Source organism: Glycine soja, chromosome 10 (assembly GCF_004193775.1).
Source record: "Glycine soja cultivar W05 chromosome 10, ASM419377v2, whole genome shotgun sequence".
Classification (NCBI taxonomy): domain Eukaryota; kingdom Viridiplantae; phylum Streptophyta; class Magnoliopsida; order Fabales; family Fabaceae; genus Glycine; species Glycine soja.
The window spans coordinates 32,543,022-32,561,464 of NC_041011.1; positions in this window are offsets into that span (position 1 = coordinate 32,543,022).

Below are 18,443 nucleotides of genomic sequence, written 5' to 3' on the forward strand. Positions count from 1 at the left end.
TCTGTAAGTTCCGGATCAAGTTGATCCGTAAGTATATTATTTTTTGTATTTGCTGTTTTTACATTTTTGCATCTATTTTTCCATTTATTTTCTTGTTTTCTTTTAAATTACTAATTTTTTTGTATGGCCATTTTTTGTTTGATTTGGTTAGATGGATGAAGATGAGTGGATGTATGAAATAATGTCTGAACGAGCGGATATGGATTATGAAAATGCAGAATCATGTGGTGCGAATGAATCACATGTTGATTGTTCAGATGCGTTCAAGACTTCTCAAGTTATAATGTTAATGTTTGTCACATATTTAATAAAATGAATACTGGTAGAAAACTTAAATTATGTGGATTTTGTAGGTGTTTGAGTGCCAAGAGGATGTTTTGCGGTGGGCTCGATCCGTGGCTCATGAAAACGGATTTGTGGCGGTGATTTTAAGGTCGGACACAAACACAGGTAGTAGAGGAAGGGGTACGTTTGTGTTAATTGGCTATGAAAGGAGTGGCGAGTATAAGTGTAGGAAAAAAGAATTTATCAGAAGAGACACTGGGACTAGGAAATGTGGGTGTCCCTTCAAGCTTCGTTGCAAGCCAGTGGTTGGAGGAGAAGGCTGGATGGTGAAGTTGATTTGTGGAGTGCATAATCATGAATTGGCCAAGTCATTAGTTGGACATCCATATGTGGGGCGATTGACTAAAGCTGAAAAAACACTTATTGTTGATATGATGAAGTCCATGGTGAAGCCAAGAAACATTCTGCTAACTCTGAAGGAACACAATGCCAATAGTTGTACGACTATTAAACATATATACAATGCAAGAAGTGCATTCCGTTCTTCCATAAAAGGAAGCGATCTTGAAATGCAACATCTGATGAAGCTTCTTGAACGTGATAAATATATTTATTGGCACAGAATAAAGGATGAAGATGTGGTTCGTGATATCTTTTGGTGTCACCCTGATTCAGTGAAGTTAGTCAACGCATGCAATTTGGTGTTTTTGATAGACAACACCTACAAAACAAACCGGTATAGACTCCCATTGCTCGATTTTGTTGGGATGACACCGATTGGGATGACATTCTCTGTCGGTTTTGCATATGTGGAGGGTGAACGCGTTAATAATTTGGTATGGGCTTTACAATGCTTTCGAGGCCTTTTTTTAAAGCGTGATGCCCTCCCTAGAGTTATTGTCACTGGCAGAGACCAAACATTGATGAATGCAGTGAAAGATGTATTCCCTGAATGCACAAATTTGTTGTGCATCTTTCACATAAACAAGAATGTGAAGGCTAAATGTAAATCACTAATTGCGCAAAAAAATGCTTGGGATTATGTCATGGATTGCTGGGGATCTCTGACTGATTGTCCTTCAGAACAACAGTTTGATGAATGCCTGAAGAAGATCGAAGTAGCTTGCGCACCTTGGCCAATATTTGTTGACTATGTCAAGGAAACATGGATAATACCACACAAGGAAAAATTTGTTTCCGCCTGGACTAATAAGGTGATGCACTTAGGAAACACAACAACAAACAGGTATGAAACTGTTCAACTATTTCTATTAACGTTGAAAAATTTATGGAATTGTATTATTGTATATGTTTATTTTTATTTGTGTATTTGAAATGTAGGGTTGAATCTGCTCACTCGTCTTTAAAAAGACTGTTACAAAATAGCATTGGAGACTTATGCAGTGTGTGGGATGCCGTGAACAACATGATTACGTTGCAGCACATATAGATTAAAGCATCATTTGAAACAAGTACACATGTCGTTGGACATGTATTCCAAAAAACCTTATACAGGAGGCTGCTTGGAATGGTTTCAAGGTATGCTTTAAATCAGATTGCTGCTGAATTAGAGTGTGTTCACTATGCTGGCATGAATCCCTCAAGTTGTGGTTGCATGGTGAGAACCACGCTTGGTCTTCCTTGTGCTTGTGAGCTATCCAAATATGTTAGTGGTTGCATCCCACTTCATTCAATCCATATGTTCTGAAGGAGACTCAGTTTTTCAGACCAAGGGTTATCTGAGCCCGAGGTGGGCATCAAGGACGTAATGGAAACAATATATCAAAAATTCGAAGAACTTGATGTTTGTGGCAAGTTTACTCTAAGAAGTAAACTTTGGGAAATTGCACACCCTGATCAGAATTCGATGTGTCATCCTCCAGCAAAGGTTAACACAAAGGGGGCACCGAAGAAAACTACGAGTAGGAACCCAAGGTCAACAAAGCGCGATCCATCTTACTGGGAGTATGTATATGCCTTTGAATCACAACAAAATAGCAATTCGTCGGTGAGACGTACTGCATCATCCTCTGAGCAACCGAATCGAAGAACGATGATGCCCATGTTGGACCAGTTTCAGCCATTTATGCACGACTTCATTGATAAAGATTGTTGATGTCAAAGGTGATGGTAACTGTGGATATCGGTCGGTTGCCGGTTTATTAGGTATGAGTCAAGACTCTTGGTCGATGGTCCGCAACTATCTGCTTAAAGAACTTGTCAATTTCTCAGAAGACTATATCAAGTTCTTTGGTGGCACAGAGAGATTTGAGGAATTAAGGATATCACTACTTGTTGATGGGTTAACCAAGGTATGTAATTTATGAATTTGATTTTTAAGACTTTAGTTTGAAATTAAGTTTGACGTGTATATTTGTTTTATTCATGTGACAACGGATAAGTGGATGGATATAACAGACATGGGACATGTCATTGCATCAAGGTATAACGTAATCGTTGTATCCTTGTCTAAACAACAAAGCATGATATTCTTTCCCCTTAGAAGTCAACTGCTGACAAATTCTTCATTGCATCGTATAATTTGTATCGGTCATGTGTATGACAATCATTTTGTTGAGGTACATTGTAGATATGAAGTGTTTTTTTTTTATGATTATGCAATGGGTTTTGTAGGATTGAGTTAACATTTTTTTCGCATACACAACAGGTTTATTTAAAAGAACGTTGTCTCATACCGCCTGTATCATTGTTATGGTCTAGCAATTGTCATCCGCAGGCGAAGTCGTGGCCAAATCCATATATTAGTAGAATGCAGCATTACAAGAGCTTCGTGATGCTCAAGAGAGACTATGTTGACATAAATGATGATTGAACATGTAATTTATAAATGCCTGATCGTTTTGAACATGTAATTTATTTGTTACGTCCACAACAAAATTATTACTTAATTCTAAAAAAGCATGTATGATATATTGTTGTCTGACTTGACTACACATTGTGGAAAACCGTGTATGATAAATTGTTGTCTGCATTAACATAAAGCATGTGAAAGGACCCTGCACAGCATGACTACACATGCAAATATGATGCAAGCTAAAACATGTCATGTCATTCGTGTAGTTGACAACACATACAGAAAGCATGTGCATGCGTATTTTCAATCTTAAAAAAATGCAGCATTGATATTAAAACTCATCTATATATATGGCACAACCTAACCTTGTAAGAAAGCACAAGTTTCAGTATCAACCCAAGTCTTACAAAAAACTATGACATTCTTGGGAGAGACAAGCAGTCAGACAGTTGTGAACTCCACATTAGGTTTTATTTTTCCAAATGGATCCATTGTTCACAACGACAATGGTGTTTCCTTCCAAGCTTCCACTCCAGTTCCCATTCGAGTACCTAACGGGTGTGATTTTCAAACGTTAAAAACCAGAATACACAATACCTTTAAGCTAATCGACAAGCAATTTTTGGATGAAATTTACTACCGGCAGCCTTTCACGTATGCAGGTAATCAATTTCGGTTTCAATGTATGCAACTGAAAGATGATGCTAATGTTAACACAATGTTAATGTGTAATCATGAATTTTTTTTTTTGGTCCAATTGAGTTATTATGTAGCATTGCTAGAACCCCTGATGGTATTTTAAACTTACTTGAAACTACTATGACCCCTACTCATGATGCCCTGCTATATTACAATGGGAGGTGGAACATATCACGCCAAAATGAGTTTGTTGGTTACTCGTTCACAGGAAAAAATCCCAAAAACATTGACATTCCCACCGGATGTACCATGGATGAACTGAAGGATTTGATCAAACAAGTTGCACCTCGTGGGATTCCCCCTTATGGTGTTGATGAAACATAAATGGTAATGCGATTGTTTTTTCAGAAACCAAGTCACCATGAGTATTCAGAAAAAGTTATAAAATTTGAAATAATTGAACTCAAAACCAATGAGGACGTGATGAAGGTGCTCATTGAGTCTAACTACTGGAAAAAGATTGGGCCAATAGAAATTTTAGTTGTTTTCAGTAAACCTGTACCGCAAATGGAAGATGAGTTGTCCTTGTCGCAAAATTAGCATGAGTTAGTTAGTTGTAGTATTTGATGGAAATTTAATTTCGTTCGACTATGTTGAATTTAATGTATTGTTTGAATTCAAGTATTGCATAATCGTTTTCAATTACAAGAATCTCAACTAAAAAAATAGATTTCTATATATAACAAACTAATTCATAAATTATTGTTTTTCTTCTTACAGATCAAGGTGATCCGTACGTTGATCCGTTTGACACTTATGGATCAAGTTGATCTGTAAGTGTCTTACGGATCAACGTACGAATCACCTTGATTCGTAAGAAGAAAAACAAGCAGGGACAATTTTGGCATTTAATAGTTTTGCTGGGTGCACCAACAATAATGCTGGGTGCACCTAGCAACACTCCTATCTTTATCTCCTGGCCCAATGACTGGTAGTTTGTGAGAATACTTTGAGGATGTACGTATTTTTGTCATTCTCACTCGAGTGTTAGATTATGAAAAATAAAGATATAGGTAGATTATTATAGACATTTATTGAATGATTCAGTGATTTTTAATAGGTTGAATGTTTTCAAATAATTATCGTACTGTTTAGAAAAAGGTTTATATATATAGCCATGCAAGTTCTAAATAAACCGTTGTAATTATAATTTTAAAATTTATTGTGACTTTGGAGATGTATAAATTTGTAGCACTGTTAATTAATGAATGGAAATATTTTTATAGTATTATTTGATGATATATATATATATTTGATGATGTATTATTAGATCACTTTTATTTTTCACATGTTATAAAATGCATATTATAAACTATAACAGTATCACTCCAAGTGTTATTCTGACATTGTCATTTCTTCTCCTTGTTATAGTGACACTCTAAATATTCCCTTGGGCCAGATCTCTCACCTAGAGTCAAAAATATATCATTTGATGTTTTTTTAAGAGTAAATAGGTATTTTGATTCCTATTGACTCCTTTTACAAATTAGTTTTTATCTTTTTGAAATGTAAAAAATAGTCTCTATCTTTGCATAAATTTTGCAAATTAGTTTTTATTGTTAAATTTAAAAGTAACGCCATTAGGAAGGTGTAATATTGACAATTATAGTACCACATAAATTATCTACCATGACAAATTGTTTTATATTATGACACGTAGACTGAACTTTGATGTAAAATTTAAAAAATAGTCAAATATTTTCTTCTTCACTTATTTCTTCTTTCTCAAATTAGGATTTTTAAGTCCAATCTACGTGTCAGAGTCTGAAAATGATCAATGTCTCCAGGTATCAAACCCGAACAGGAAAATGACAGTCAATAGCATCCCTGCATATTTGATCCATTGGTCCACTCGGTTTCGTCTCTCATTTAGCCTCAAAACAGAGTTTGATATCCCCACTGTATTGAGGATGTCCAATGCTTCTCGATGTGCACTCTGCACCAAAATATACGTTCAAATGAAAATGTGTATCAACAACGATATGACGGGGATTAATAATGCTTCACTAATTATCACTACCGTAAAGATTCTTAGGAATTAAAACCATTTGAAGAAAAAACCAATCTGGGTATAATATACATTAAAATATAAAACAACACCAAAATGATAAAAAAAATTACATTTCCTTTTCTTCTACGAAAGAATAAAAAGGACAATGAAAAGCATCATGCCAATGCTCAATGCATGAAACATAAAAGTAAGAAAAAAACAAAAGGTTTAATTTCAAGAACACGCTCTCATGGTATTGCCCAAAATGAATTTTTCAAGTGCAATGAACTTGATCTAAATGGAAGTAGCAAGAATTTTTCAAAATTTAATAGAAGAACGGGACAGGAAAATGTTAGCTTCTAAAACAGAAAATAGCATAAAATGAACAAGAAATAGAGACAAAGCAGAGATTTTTCATAATTATATCTAATGTAACTAATATTTTTCAAAATTTAATGGAAAAATGGGACAGGAAAATGTTAGCTTCTAAAACAGAAAATAGCATAAAATGAACAAGAAATAGAGACAGAAAGTAATGTAACTAATGACCTAGTGGACACGTTTAAGAGGTCAACTTCTGAAACAGAAAACGGTGTGAAAAGAACTCGAAATAGAGACAGAAAGCAGAAATTTTACATAATTAATTCTAATATAACTAATGACCTGCTGCCTGCTGGTCTGCAGCAATTTAAGCAATTACCTTCCAGTCTACGTGTCCGGTCAATGTTTTTAGAAATCCTAATTTAAGGAAGAAGTAAGTGAAGAAGAAAATATTTGACAACTTTTTAAATTTTGCATTAAAGTTCAGTCTATATGTCACAATCTAGGACAATTTGTCATGTTAGATAGTCTATGTGGTACTAAAATTGTCAACAATACATCTCACTAACCTTGTTACTTTTAAATTTAACGACAATGACTATTTTGCAAAACTTATGTAAAGATAGAGACTATTTTTTACATTTAAAAAAGATAGGGACTAATTTGTAAAAATGGTAAAAAGTTAGGGATCAAAATGTCTATTTACTCATTTTTTTAATTTAATTTGTAAGAGTGATTGGTTTTACCATTCACAATCCACTTATATATACGTATAAGATGCAGTTTATCATGTGCCTATTGTTATCATCATCTTTTCATGAAAATTCTCTTTTTGACTGGATGGATATTAGATTAGACGCTATTTTTACACAACATAGGACACACCCTCCCATGGAGTGGCGGATCCACATTATAATGAGGGGTGTAAATGCACCCATTCACTTTTAAAAAATCACATAAATATGTTTAGTAGGTAGATTTTGATTCTCCTAATTTTATGTATTTCACCATTATGCTCCTAATTTTTTTACCCATTTTATAATATTAATTTTTATTTTTTAAATAAATTATCCCCCTAACTAGGGGTGGGTAAGCGGGTTGGCCCGCTCCACGTAAGGTCCTCCCGCATAAGCTTGCGTTAGCAGCGGACCGGGCCAATCCGCCCCACTTCTTACACGGATCAAATAAATCGGTCAACCCCCGCCCCGTAGACCCCGCGGGTCAAACGGGCCAGTCTGCGGGCCTAATTTTAAAAGAATTTTAATTTTAATAAAAATACAATACAATAAAATTAAGTTCAATACAAATGTAAATAAAATCTCAATAATTAGTCAATTACATCAATAAAATAAATAATTTCTTAACAAAAGAAAATCCAAACAATAAATCTAAAATATGAAATTTAAACATCTCCAACAACAAATAATTCCATATTTGAAGTAGCTTGAGTCTTCTCCATCTCTGATGTGAGCTATTTTTTATAGTAAAAATATATTGAAATATCTATAAAAATATTTATTTAACCATTATTTTTGCCTTAAATGATAAGAATTGATATTTTTATTATTTATGGCTTGCAGATATGAAAAGGATAGATTAAAAGAGAAAAAGATCGAGAAAATATCAAAAAGAAAGATTTTTAGCATGTTATCACTTATCTTTTTTATCTTAATCTTTTATTTATCTTATCTTTTTTATCTTTATCATCTTTTAATTTAAATCTTTTATTTTTATCTTTAAATCTTTATCTTATCTAATACATTTCTTTATCTGTTGTTTTAAAAGAAAAGTTTAAAGTGAAAAAAAGAAAATCAAACATAATATAATTGGGTCAAGGTCACATAAATCAAACCTAATGCGGACTACAGGCAACCCACGGACCCCGCGGTCCAAACCCGCATAGTCCGCGGGTTAAGCAGGGTGGGTCCAAAAATATGACATAACCATGAACCGTTTAAAAAAATTGGTCTGTAACCCGCGCGGACCGCGGGCCCCACGGGCCAGTCCATGGACCTGGACCCGTTTACCCACTCCTACCCCTAACTTAGGGTCTTAGGTCCGTCATTGCTCACATCAATAATTTAAAAGAAAGTTACATTAACATTTCAAAACTTTTAAGGTGTGTTTTGTTTAAGGAAGTGAATTTGATATGCAATTGAATTCAGGTGTTTTAGGGATCAAGTTGTGAGATGGGTATTTGTTAGGGGTGAACTATGCTATAAGTTTTTAAAATTTGTGGGTCTCATGGTAAAATTTTAACCCCAAAATGAGATGAAAGGAAGTGAATTGTATTCACCAGTGAGAAAAAGAGGCATCCTTCCAAAATAGACAGGGAGAATCTTGTGATTCTTGTGGTCATTTATTTATTCTTTGCCAACATAATCAATTCTACTTATATCATAATTAGTTATTTATCTACTTAATCTTTTAAAAATTGGATAGAATTGGTCTTAGGTTTGCATGATAATCAATATGCTTATACCATAATCAATCATATGGTCAAATGAAGTTGCATAATTGATTATGCAATTTTCATAATCAACTATGAACATAATTCTAAAAAATAATCATCACTTAATGGGTTGGAAAACCTGCATGAATATTGGGGGTAAAAGGAACTTTTGCTTAATAACTATTATTTAATTTTTTTTATTTACCTACAACTTTAATTCAAAATTTTCATGTCTTTTATACTCTCTTTCATCTTAATCAAATAATTTCACTTTATACTCTCTTTCCGATAATCTCTTTCATTTCTTTTTATTCCTCACACTTTTATTCATTTTCATCTCTCTTTACCAAACACTACCTTAATAATAGTCATATTATAAATCCATATTCTATTTATCGCTTTTGAAGAATTATTTAGTTTTTATTTATCTATTATTTCAAAACTTTAATATGACATTTATAACTTGATCAAAGAAAGAGAAAATAGTAGTGTATAAAATGTAAAAATAATATATATAAATAAAAAGATAAAAAAACGATACTACATACTAGTAAGATTATAATTTTTAATAAAAACAAAGAAAATAAATATTTTTCATAACTTTTGTGTGTTATATATAATATTAAATAGCAAATAAAATAGATGAGTTGGTTAGTATTTCCCTCTTTTAAGTCTACTTTCCATATAATCCTGTATTATAAATTTGATTTCTAATATTTTTTAGGTAATCATGTTGTTAGTATGAAGTTTTGACTGAATATGTTGATGATAAATCTTTGCTAGGAAACCTAGTTGACTACCTTTCACCCTTTTTTGAGGTTTTTAATTTCTTTTGAATCATATATTTTTCTTTTACAAAGTTTAAAATTTGAAACATAACTTAAGGGAATCAAGCTAGTTCTATTCAAACCAACAACTTGTTGGTAATTTGATTTCTAAAAGATGAGCATTTTAGAAATTATTTTTCAACTAGTGTTTTTAAGAATTCTTCTTAAATGATAGTTTTAAGAGTTATAATTACTTATTGAGCCACATGTGTCATCTAATCTTATATATATCATCAGCTTTTCTCTTTCAATTTATTTTTTTCATGTTTATTTCTTAATTAAATTTTAATAATTTTTTTATCAATAATTGTTAAAAATAACCGTATATCACAATATAATTTATTTATGTTAAATCTAAAATATAATTTATATATTTAAAATATTTATTTATTATAAATTTCAATTAAAACATAATTTATATATTTTTAAAAATATTTATTATAAAGTTTAGTTATATAAAAAATATTTATTATATATATTTTATAAAATAAAATACTAATTATATTAAAGTTTAGAAAATATAAAAGTTATTTGTGAATGATTTTATACTTCCATACCATGTTTGTGCAATTGGTAGTATTAAATCGTATAATTAGCTAGTTGAAGAATCCAAGGTCATACTGCACAAACGATTCTATGACTATGTCAGATAGTGATGCCACAGTTATATATTGATTATTGGGAGTTGGAGATCCAAGAAATCCCTTACTTTCATGCACAAAATTCTTGTAATCGAAAGAGATCGATGGCAGAAAAAGATAGTGGTCTTATATATATGTATAAAACAACCGTTTTGGCTTTATTAATTTTTATTTTTATTTTTTTTTCCCTTCTCTTTTCCTAAAGACTGCAAAAGCTCTATGTGTGGAAACTTTGTCTCCATGCCAAATTCTTATTTGCCACTATCTCCCTTCACTCAAAAAGTTTGGGGTGTTGTAGCGTGTGTTGGGCAACACATTAACTACAATATATATTCAAAGAAAAGAAGAAAACTTGCATGGCCTTTTGAGGAGTATGAACATTTTGAATGTTTATTTGGGTGAGCTCTTCTTTATTTTTTGAGTGCTTATAAGGGCTTTAATGCTCCCCCCTCTAAAAAGAATGAAATTAGTGGGGCTATATGCTTTTCAAATTCTCTTTTTCCTTGCGTCCGTAATGATTTTTGGATCGTGTTCTTTGAATATCTTCATATTTTATAGAACCTTTTGGTCATCTCGGGATGAACACTTCAATGATAAGTTGCACATTAACAACCACGTAATAAATTGGACATTTATGTGATTAATAAACTGGAAATTTTGGAATAGGAAATTGGCCAGGTTAATTTGTCTGTAAAATGCTTTAGATTATCAATTTTGTTAATTATCATATACAGTATATACGTTGTTTGAAAAATACATCTGGGTTTACTATTGACTACATCAATTTATTTTAAAATCAACTCACCGTAGTACGATTCGTAGAAAGTTCTTCATAAGATACATAGAATCACTGGTATATATAATGTTTGATTTTTTTTTTTTGTCTTTTAAATTTAAATTGAGTAGTTTTATTTACTCAATTCTTTCTAGTTAAATTCTTCTATTTTTTAAATTTAATTAAATATTAATTTAGCCTCTTTGGATTTTTTTCCGCCTTATTAAACCTTTAATTGTGATTCTCTATCCAACATATATGTGGTTTATGATGAGTTTGAGATGCGAAATAATTTTAAAAGTTCAAAACTAACAACTCTACTGAAAATTAGATAAAATTTCAAAGATTTTATACTATATGTAAGATTAATATTAAGATTTGAGAATGAGAAAATTGAGATTATCTCCGTTAATGCTGATACAAAAATTATGTTATCAACCAATGAGATAAAATCAAAAGTATGACGAATATTGCAAAAGTCAATAATTTTTAATGATATGATAATGCATGATTGATTGAACATAAATAATTTTACACTATACCAATGTATTATAGTTAAATTATATGATATTTTTGGGAAAGATGATATTTGGTTGGCGTGTTTTGAGAAAAAGAGAGTTTAAAACAATTTATTGAAAAAAAATTGGGTAGAGATTGAAAGTTTAAAGGTTTTAGGGGTAAAAAAATTGGCAAAGTAAGACCAGGAATCAATTATATATATTAACGAAATTAAGTAAAATAAAGTATTCTAATCCATAAAACAACTTAACATAAGTCAAAGCATCACCTAAGATCAATTACAATCTTTAACACTTCGATATACGTACTCCATTTTAGATGGCAAATACACTAATCTTAAATTGAGTAAAAGAAATCCAGTGCCTTTGAAAATAACTATATATGACCAAAGCTTTTATCAAGTCTAGCAGAAAAAAAGATCATGTTCTTTTGTTAAAGACTGTCCCATTATGATGCAATCAAATGGACTATATACATTTCACTATCACAAATTCACAATATCAATATTTTATTTTTTAAAATCGGATTAATCTTTGAACTAGTCAACACATTAGTTTAAAGTTTAATGATCCAACCGTGATTAAATTGGATTTACATAAAATTATATATATTGAAGAAATGAAATATTGTACATAATTTTATAATACTAAAAGCTAAAAATAAAGCATAGTTTTATAGTTCTTTTTCAAGTGAGTTTTATACGTTCTTAACATTTAAAGTATATACCAAATTTCAAATAAAATATATTATAATATTTAAATCGAAGTTTCAACAAAACACAATTATAATACTTAAATCGAAATTTCAACAATACTCGTCAATGTTTATTAATAATGACAATTTAAACAATATTTTTTTTGGTCAATTTAAAAAGTTGACTTTTAGAATAAGAAAAAAAAACAAAATATATTAGACAAAATTTCAATATTTTCTACCCTACTATTAACCCACATGTAGCCTGTAGGTGAATGGTACTGTACGTTGTACAGAAGTTTGAGCCATATAATTTGGAAGCCAAATTAACCATGAATAGCACATGCATGTACAAAATTGAATAAAAGTGAAATTAATATGAATAGGATACAACGTCATAAGAACAGTATGGAAAATATCCAAACAAAATATAGTTAGGAACCTATGATGATACTATTTATCTTCTAAAGATTCATTTTTGCAGGGATTCCGTGCCAAAAGATTCTGCCAAGAGATCGAAGGTCAACAAGCAGCCAAACATTTTCAAAAATTCCTAAAAATGGTAATATTTGAAACTGGCGACTGACACATCCCAAGACTATGAAATGTTCTTTGAGTGATCTTCACACTATAAACAACTTGAAAAAAAGAGAGAAAACATATGAAGTCTGGACAAGACAAAACTTTACACTATTAATTAGTATAATTCTACCACCCAAGGACAAATGCGTTTTTAAGTACAAGCTAAATTGATTGAGTAGGAATGTATACAAATGCAGACTCTTGATTTAATGACGGGGAGACAAATATGAAAATTAAAATTCACCTAATAAATATATTAACTAACATCAAAATTCATAAAGTGTTCATAATTATACAATTTTCAAAATAATCTAAGAACTATAATAGAGAATATATTTACGTAGTAGATAAATTAAACATTTTAAAAGACTCCAAATTACAAATATGACAATCACCAATTTCGTATGTGATCAAGATCTCTAATGAATTTGTAATAAAAATTACTATTTACATTAAACAATTTTTTTTTGTGAAAAATATTATTATGTTAAAAATAGATTAAAATATAAAATCCCTATTTTATAGATATATTTTAAGCTTTAAATTTTTCACTTGATAGTTGTATCTTATCCTCATCCATGATAATTGAATAATTGATTAAGCTAGAACAACTCATATTTAAGTCTTAAACCTTTTTTAAAAAAATACTAACTTAAAAAAATTCTCAATTGAAAAGATAATAAAGATAACGATGGCTAAAAAATGGGCTGTGTGATTTTAAAATTTTTTAGTTCTTTAATGTTTTTTTCTAGTCCTTTAAAGATTTAAAAAATTTAGATGTAGTTCCTACTAAGTACTAACGGCATTAATTGATAACTTGTCACAATGGACGGATACACAAGGGGAGGAGCAGCCAAGAGCTTTAGCCCCCTCCTCAAACTTCTTTAAACTATTTCTATAACAAATTATTTTCGTGAATAAAAATATTATTAATAATATATATATATATATATATATAATTAATAATATATATACTAATTAAGAATATATTACTTCTAGTAAAAATAAAATAAAATGATATACATTAATTAACAATATATATACTACTTCTAGTAAAAATAAAAACTAATTAATAAATCTGATAATTAATACCACTGATTATATATTAATATTTTTAATAATATATATTTTCACTAATTATAATAACCCTCTCTCATACATATATATATATATATATATAATTTTAATAGATTTTATTTCTATACGACTTTTCATGCATCAATTGTTATAATCAAGGCTAATTATGTTTTGTTTATTATTATAAATATCATTTATCTATTTATATCTAATTATTAACATTGTAATATATATATATATATATATATATATATATATATATATATATATATATATATTAATTGCTAAGAAGTTTGATGACTTTTAATTATTATTATATTTGACGTGTTTGTTTTTTTTATTGTTAGATTATTATTGTAATGTGTTTGATTATTATTGTGCTTGTGAGACTGACGAGTCTTTTAAAACTAAAAAACAATTATATAATTTATAAATACGTGTTTTTCTTCTGGTATAATTTGAAATAAATTTTAATTTTAATTTTACATGTAAAATTAATAAATAATTTTATAAAAGTTATTATTTATTAAATATTTGTTTGTCATACCTTAGATATTTAAATAGTTAAAGTAAAAAAAATAGTCCCCCATAGTGTTTTGATTTGACCATCCCCACTCATTATGTCATTAAGGAGTCTATATGATAGTCACATATTTTTCTTTTGTGCAAATTATATTTTTAAATCTCTCTCATATAGCATTGTGATGTCACCAATTGTTTTTTTAAGGTAAGTCACGAATTGTTTTAAACATGTAAGAATTTAAAATCATAGTTTATCAAAGGAAATTATAGGTAACTAACCGATGTTAAAAGTATCAACGTTAAAAGTAATACCATTAACATAAAAATGATAACATCATTTTTTTAAAAAAATTGATGTTATATAGTAAGAATTATAAAAAAAAGTCAAATATTTTCAAATCAACATCGATTTTGGTAAAAATCGATGTTAATATATACATGCAACATTAGTTTTTAGCAAAAACCGATGTTGGTTATCAGACAACAACATCGGCTTTTAGTACTTCCTAACATCGATTTTTTGTGAAAACCGATGCTGTATGTATATATTAACATCATTTTTTGTAAAAGCCGATGTTGTATGTATAATTAACATCGGTTTTAGTAAAAATCAATATTGATTTGAAGATATTTGACTTTTTTTTATAATTATTACTATACAACATCGATTTTTATTAAAACAACAATTTTTGGTGAAAATCGATGTTGATGTTCAACCACAACATCGATTTTTTAAAAAACCAATGTTGTGAGTGCAACTTAACATCGATTTTTGTGAAAATCGATGTTGTTTGTAAACATCAACATCGATTTTTACTAAAAATTGATGTTGTTTTTTGGATTTTTTTTAATGTGCTTTATGTTTTTCTAATTACCCCAAATTAACCTACAAATTTAAAAGCAGAACCACAATAGATAATTTTTAGTCAGTTTTTAGCAGAAATTTCATAAAAATTGAATATTTACTATGAATTAAAAGAATATTTAATGTGCATACGTTACATGAATTGTAAAAAAATATAAATTAACTAAACTACATAGAAATACTACATGATATAATAGAACATAAGTTAATAATGTATAATACCAATTATAACAAAATGAAATACGTTTGAATTAAACAATTACTGTTTCCCAATTATTATTGAAGCTTCCTAAGATTATAGTTGACATCCAGTGCATGACGTAATACCCGCACTCGGTGCTTCCTTTTTTATCTATTACACTAAATATATTCTGAAATTTAGATATTTAATGTTAAGTACAAATTAGTCTACACAGTATTAAAATATAATTAGAAGCATTGCTAAAATGGCTTACTTTAACAACAATCCACCTAGCAGCAGCCTTGGATTTACTTTGTGGAGTATCATCAAATCCTTTCAAAGCATTGTTCAATACAAACATGGATGCGTATTGTACAATTAAAATATTGATGTTTCCGACTAATGCTAATGTAAATGTGTTGAAAAATATAACTGACCTATTAATAATTCCTTTCAGGTAGTTATCTGGCCTATTATGCAACGAACAAAATTAGATGACAACATTTTTCTTAGGCAAAATGACGACCATTTGCCAATGTACATTGTAGTGGAGAATAATATAAGTTATTATACTATTATACATTATTTAAATTCATTTGTTTAGTTTAACTTACCCATTCAAGTAAGCTCCTAGGTACACATCCCTCCTTGAATTCTACATCCAATTCATAATATAACTTTCTGATTCAAATTGCGATTATCCAGATCTCTATATAGACTATGGCTCGAGGAATCCATACACATCGACATTTCCTGTTCGCATACTTGTCTCAGTCATATGCCTATTGTTGTTAAAATAAAGTAAATTATGTATGAATTTAAAACAATAAGTTAGGTAAATAAACAATAATGTAAAATGACTTATAGAATCCATAATTGTATAACAGAGATGTTGAGACATTGACCACCGTGTGTTATTTCAGACAGATCTTCATGCTTTATGTACAAGGGGAAGTTGTCATTAAACACTTCAAATACAGTAGCATCCCACATAACTTGCAACGACTTTAGAAAAAGCTATGGGATGGTCAATGTCATCAGATATAAGGGATCATCGACATCATGATCAGGTATATCTGCAGGTTTCGTTGGTCCTACAATGAACAATTAACTAACATAATTTAATGACAATGAACACTTTAATTGAAAAAAAAAACATTTAATGATAGTGAAATATATGTTCTGAGAAACACTTGACAAGATGTGTCAGCCAAGCAACAAAGGTGTTAAGTGTCTGCCCCACTAACTGAACCTCTTGAGTGGGTACTTGAATGTGAGCATCTGCATCTCTAACTTCCTCAACACCAACCTAGACTTGATCATTGCATAAAGGGATGTTGTGAACCATTGTCGACCCCTCATAAAGTATTCCTAGGGCAACCAGGCAGGGAGGATTTTCTTCGATGTACAACCTGCATTTCTCTGAGTCACCTGTGTCTGGGTTGTTCCATGAGGGATAAACAAAACTCTCCTTTGTACTGACACAAGCAGCTAAAGGACCAACCTCAAGCTCAGGAGACAGTGCGAGTCCCCGTGATTGCATCTGCGATTGTAACTAGGACTGCATCTGGCCGAAGGACAACATTAGTTGTCAAGTCACTTATTTTGTGGTCGATTCCTCCAACTGGTCCCTGATTTTTTGCATCAGCTACTCCAAGTCTTCGGGAGCCATGGATGAAGACGTGCGGGAGGTCCTTGGAGTCAGTCCAAAGTATTGTTTGATCGTGCGGGAGGTCCTTGGAGTCAGTCCAAAGTAATGTTTTCTGGTCAGCCAATGACAACAGTCAATACATTCTGACGTCCATGAGCGACAAAGAAACCCTATAAGGCCTACTCCTCCAAGGAATCCTGTAATGAACACATTCACTGGTTTACTCAATCAAACAATAAATATAAATAATTGCAATTGACAATTGAAAGTGACTTACAATCTTGTTAGCAATTTCCTTTGCTACCTCAGACGTCATTTGGCTAGTTTTCTTGGTGCGGGTCATCTTCCACTTCACATGTCGTCTGATGGGAAGTGGAGGATCAATGACGTTGTCAGGGCTTTTGGATTTAGCAGTTTCCTCCAGTTGTTTCTTTTTCTTCTCCCCCATCAACATGTTTTATAAAAATTCATAACCCTCATAAGACAACAAGTAAGAGACAATGTTTTGTTTTTGAATGGTCTGTGCCTTCTTTTGCACATCCTTTAAAAATTAAACATTATCCAAAGTTATTATTACTGACAATAATAAATAAATTTAAAGTTTAAAACAATGAAAATCACAAAGTTACCTCTCACGAAAGGTCTCTGAGGCTCTGACAAAATTGAGTTCACTTCTCCTTGCTAATGTCGTACTTTTCACAAACAGTGTCATTGACATCGTCCATGTCGGCTGTAGGTGCCCATTTCGACGTCAAATTAGACTTAAATTGTCTCCATCGCTCCCCCACAATCTAAAGTATTTTCTTTTTCATCCTCAAATCAAATGCTTCAAGGATCTCAAATTCAGCCTAACAAACAAAAATTACATTTTATTGTTAATAAATTGCAATTTTGTTGTTAATCAACAATATGTAGCATTTAAGTAAAATACCTGAATATCCTCCTATATCAAATCCTTTTGGGCAGTAGGGACTTGTTTCCAATTCTCGTTTGTCACATCCACCTTATCGCGAGCGACAATCCCCAAATATGTTCTTAACTTATTTCTGTGGGGACCGTCGGTTTTCCCAATTGTAAGATCCACATGGACCAGGGGTCTCTCTGCCCCAACTGGTCTAGTAGCCAATGATCTCAGTCGGATTGCTTTTCTTGTCCTCTTCATGGTAGAAGGGTAATGTGATGTTGAATCAGTAAGAGGGGGAGGAAGAGGGGAGCTAGGTGGTGTAGTCATTTTCCTATTAAGAAAAAAAGACATTAGATGAAATGAAGTACATATAAAAAAAATTGAAATGAAGTACATATAAAAAAAATTACATTAGATGATGTTAATTAATTCTTCTTCATCATGATCATTACGATTTACATGAACATCGTTAGCTTCATTTCCAACAAAGTTAGGTAAGATTTGTGTGGAGAAAGAACTAACATTAGTATCAATAAGTGAATCATCATTTTCAACATTAACACCAATTGTTTTCCCGTGTAGAACCATTGACCACCTTTCATCACAAGGGTCTTGAACATAAAATACCTGTTTAGCTTGTTCTG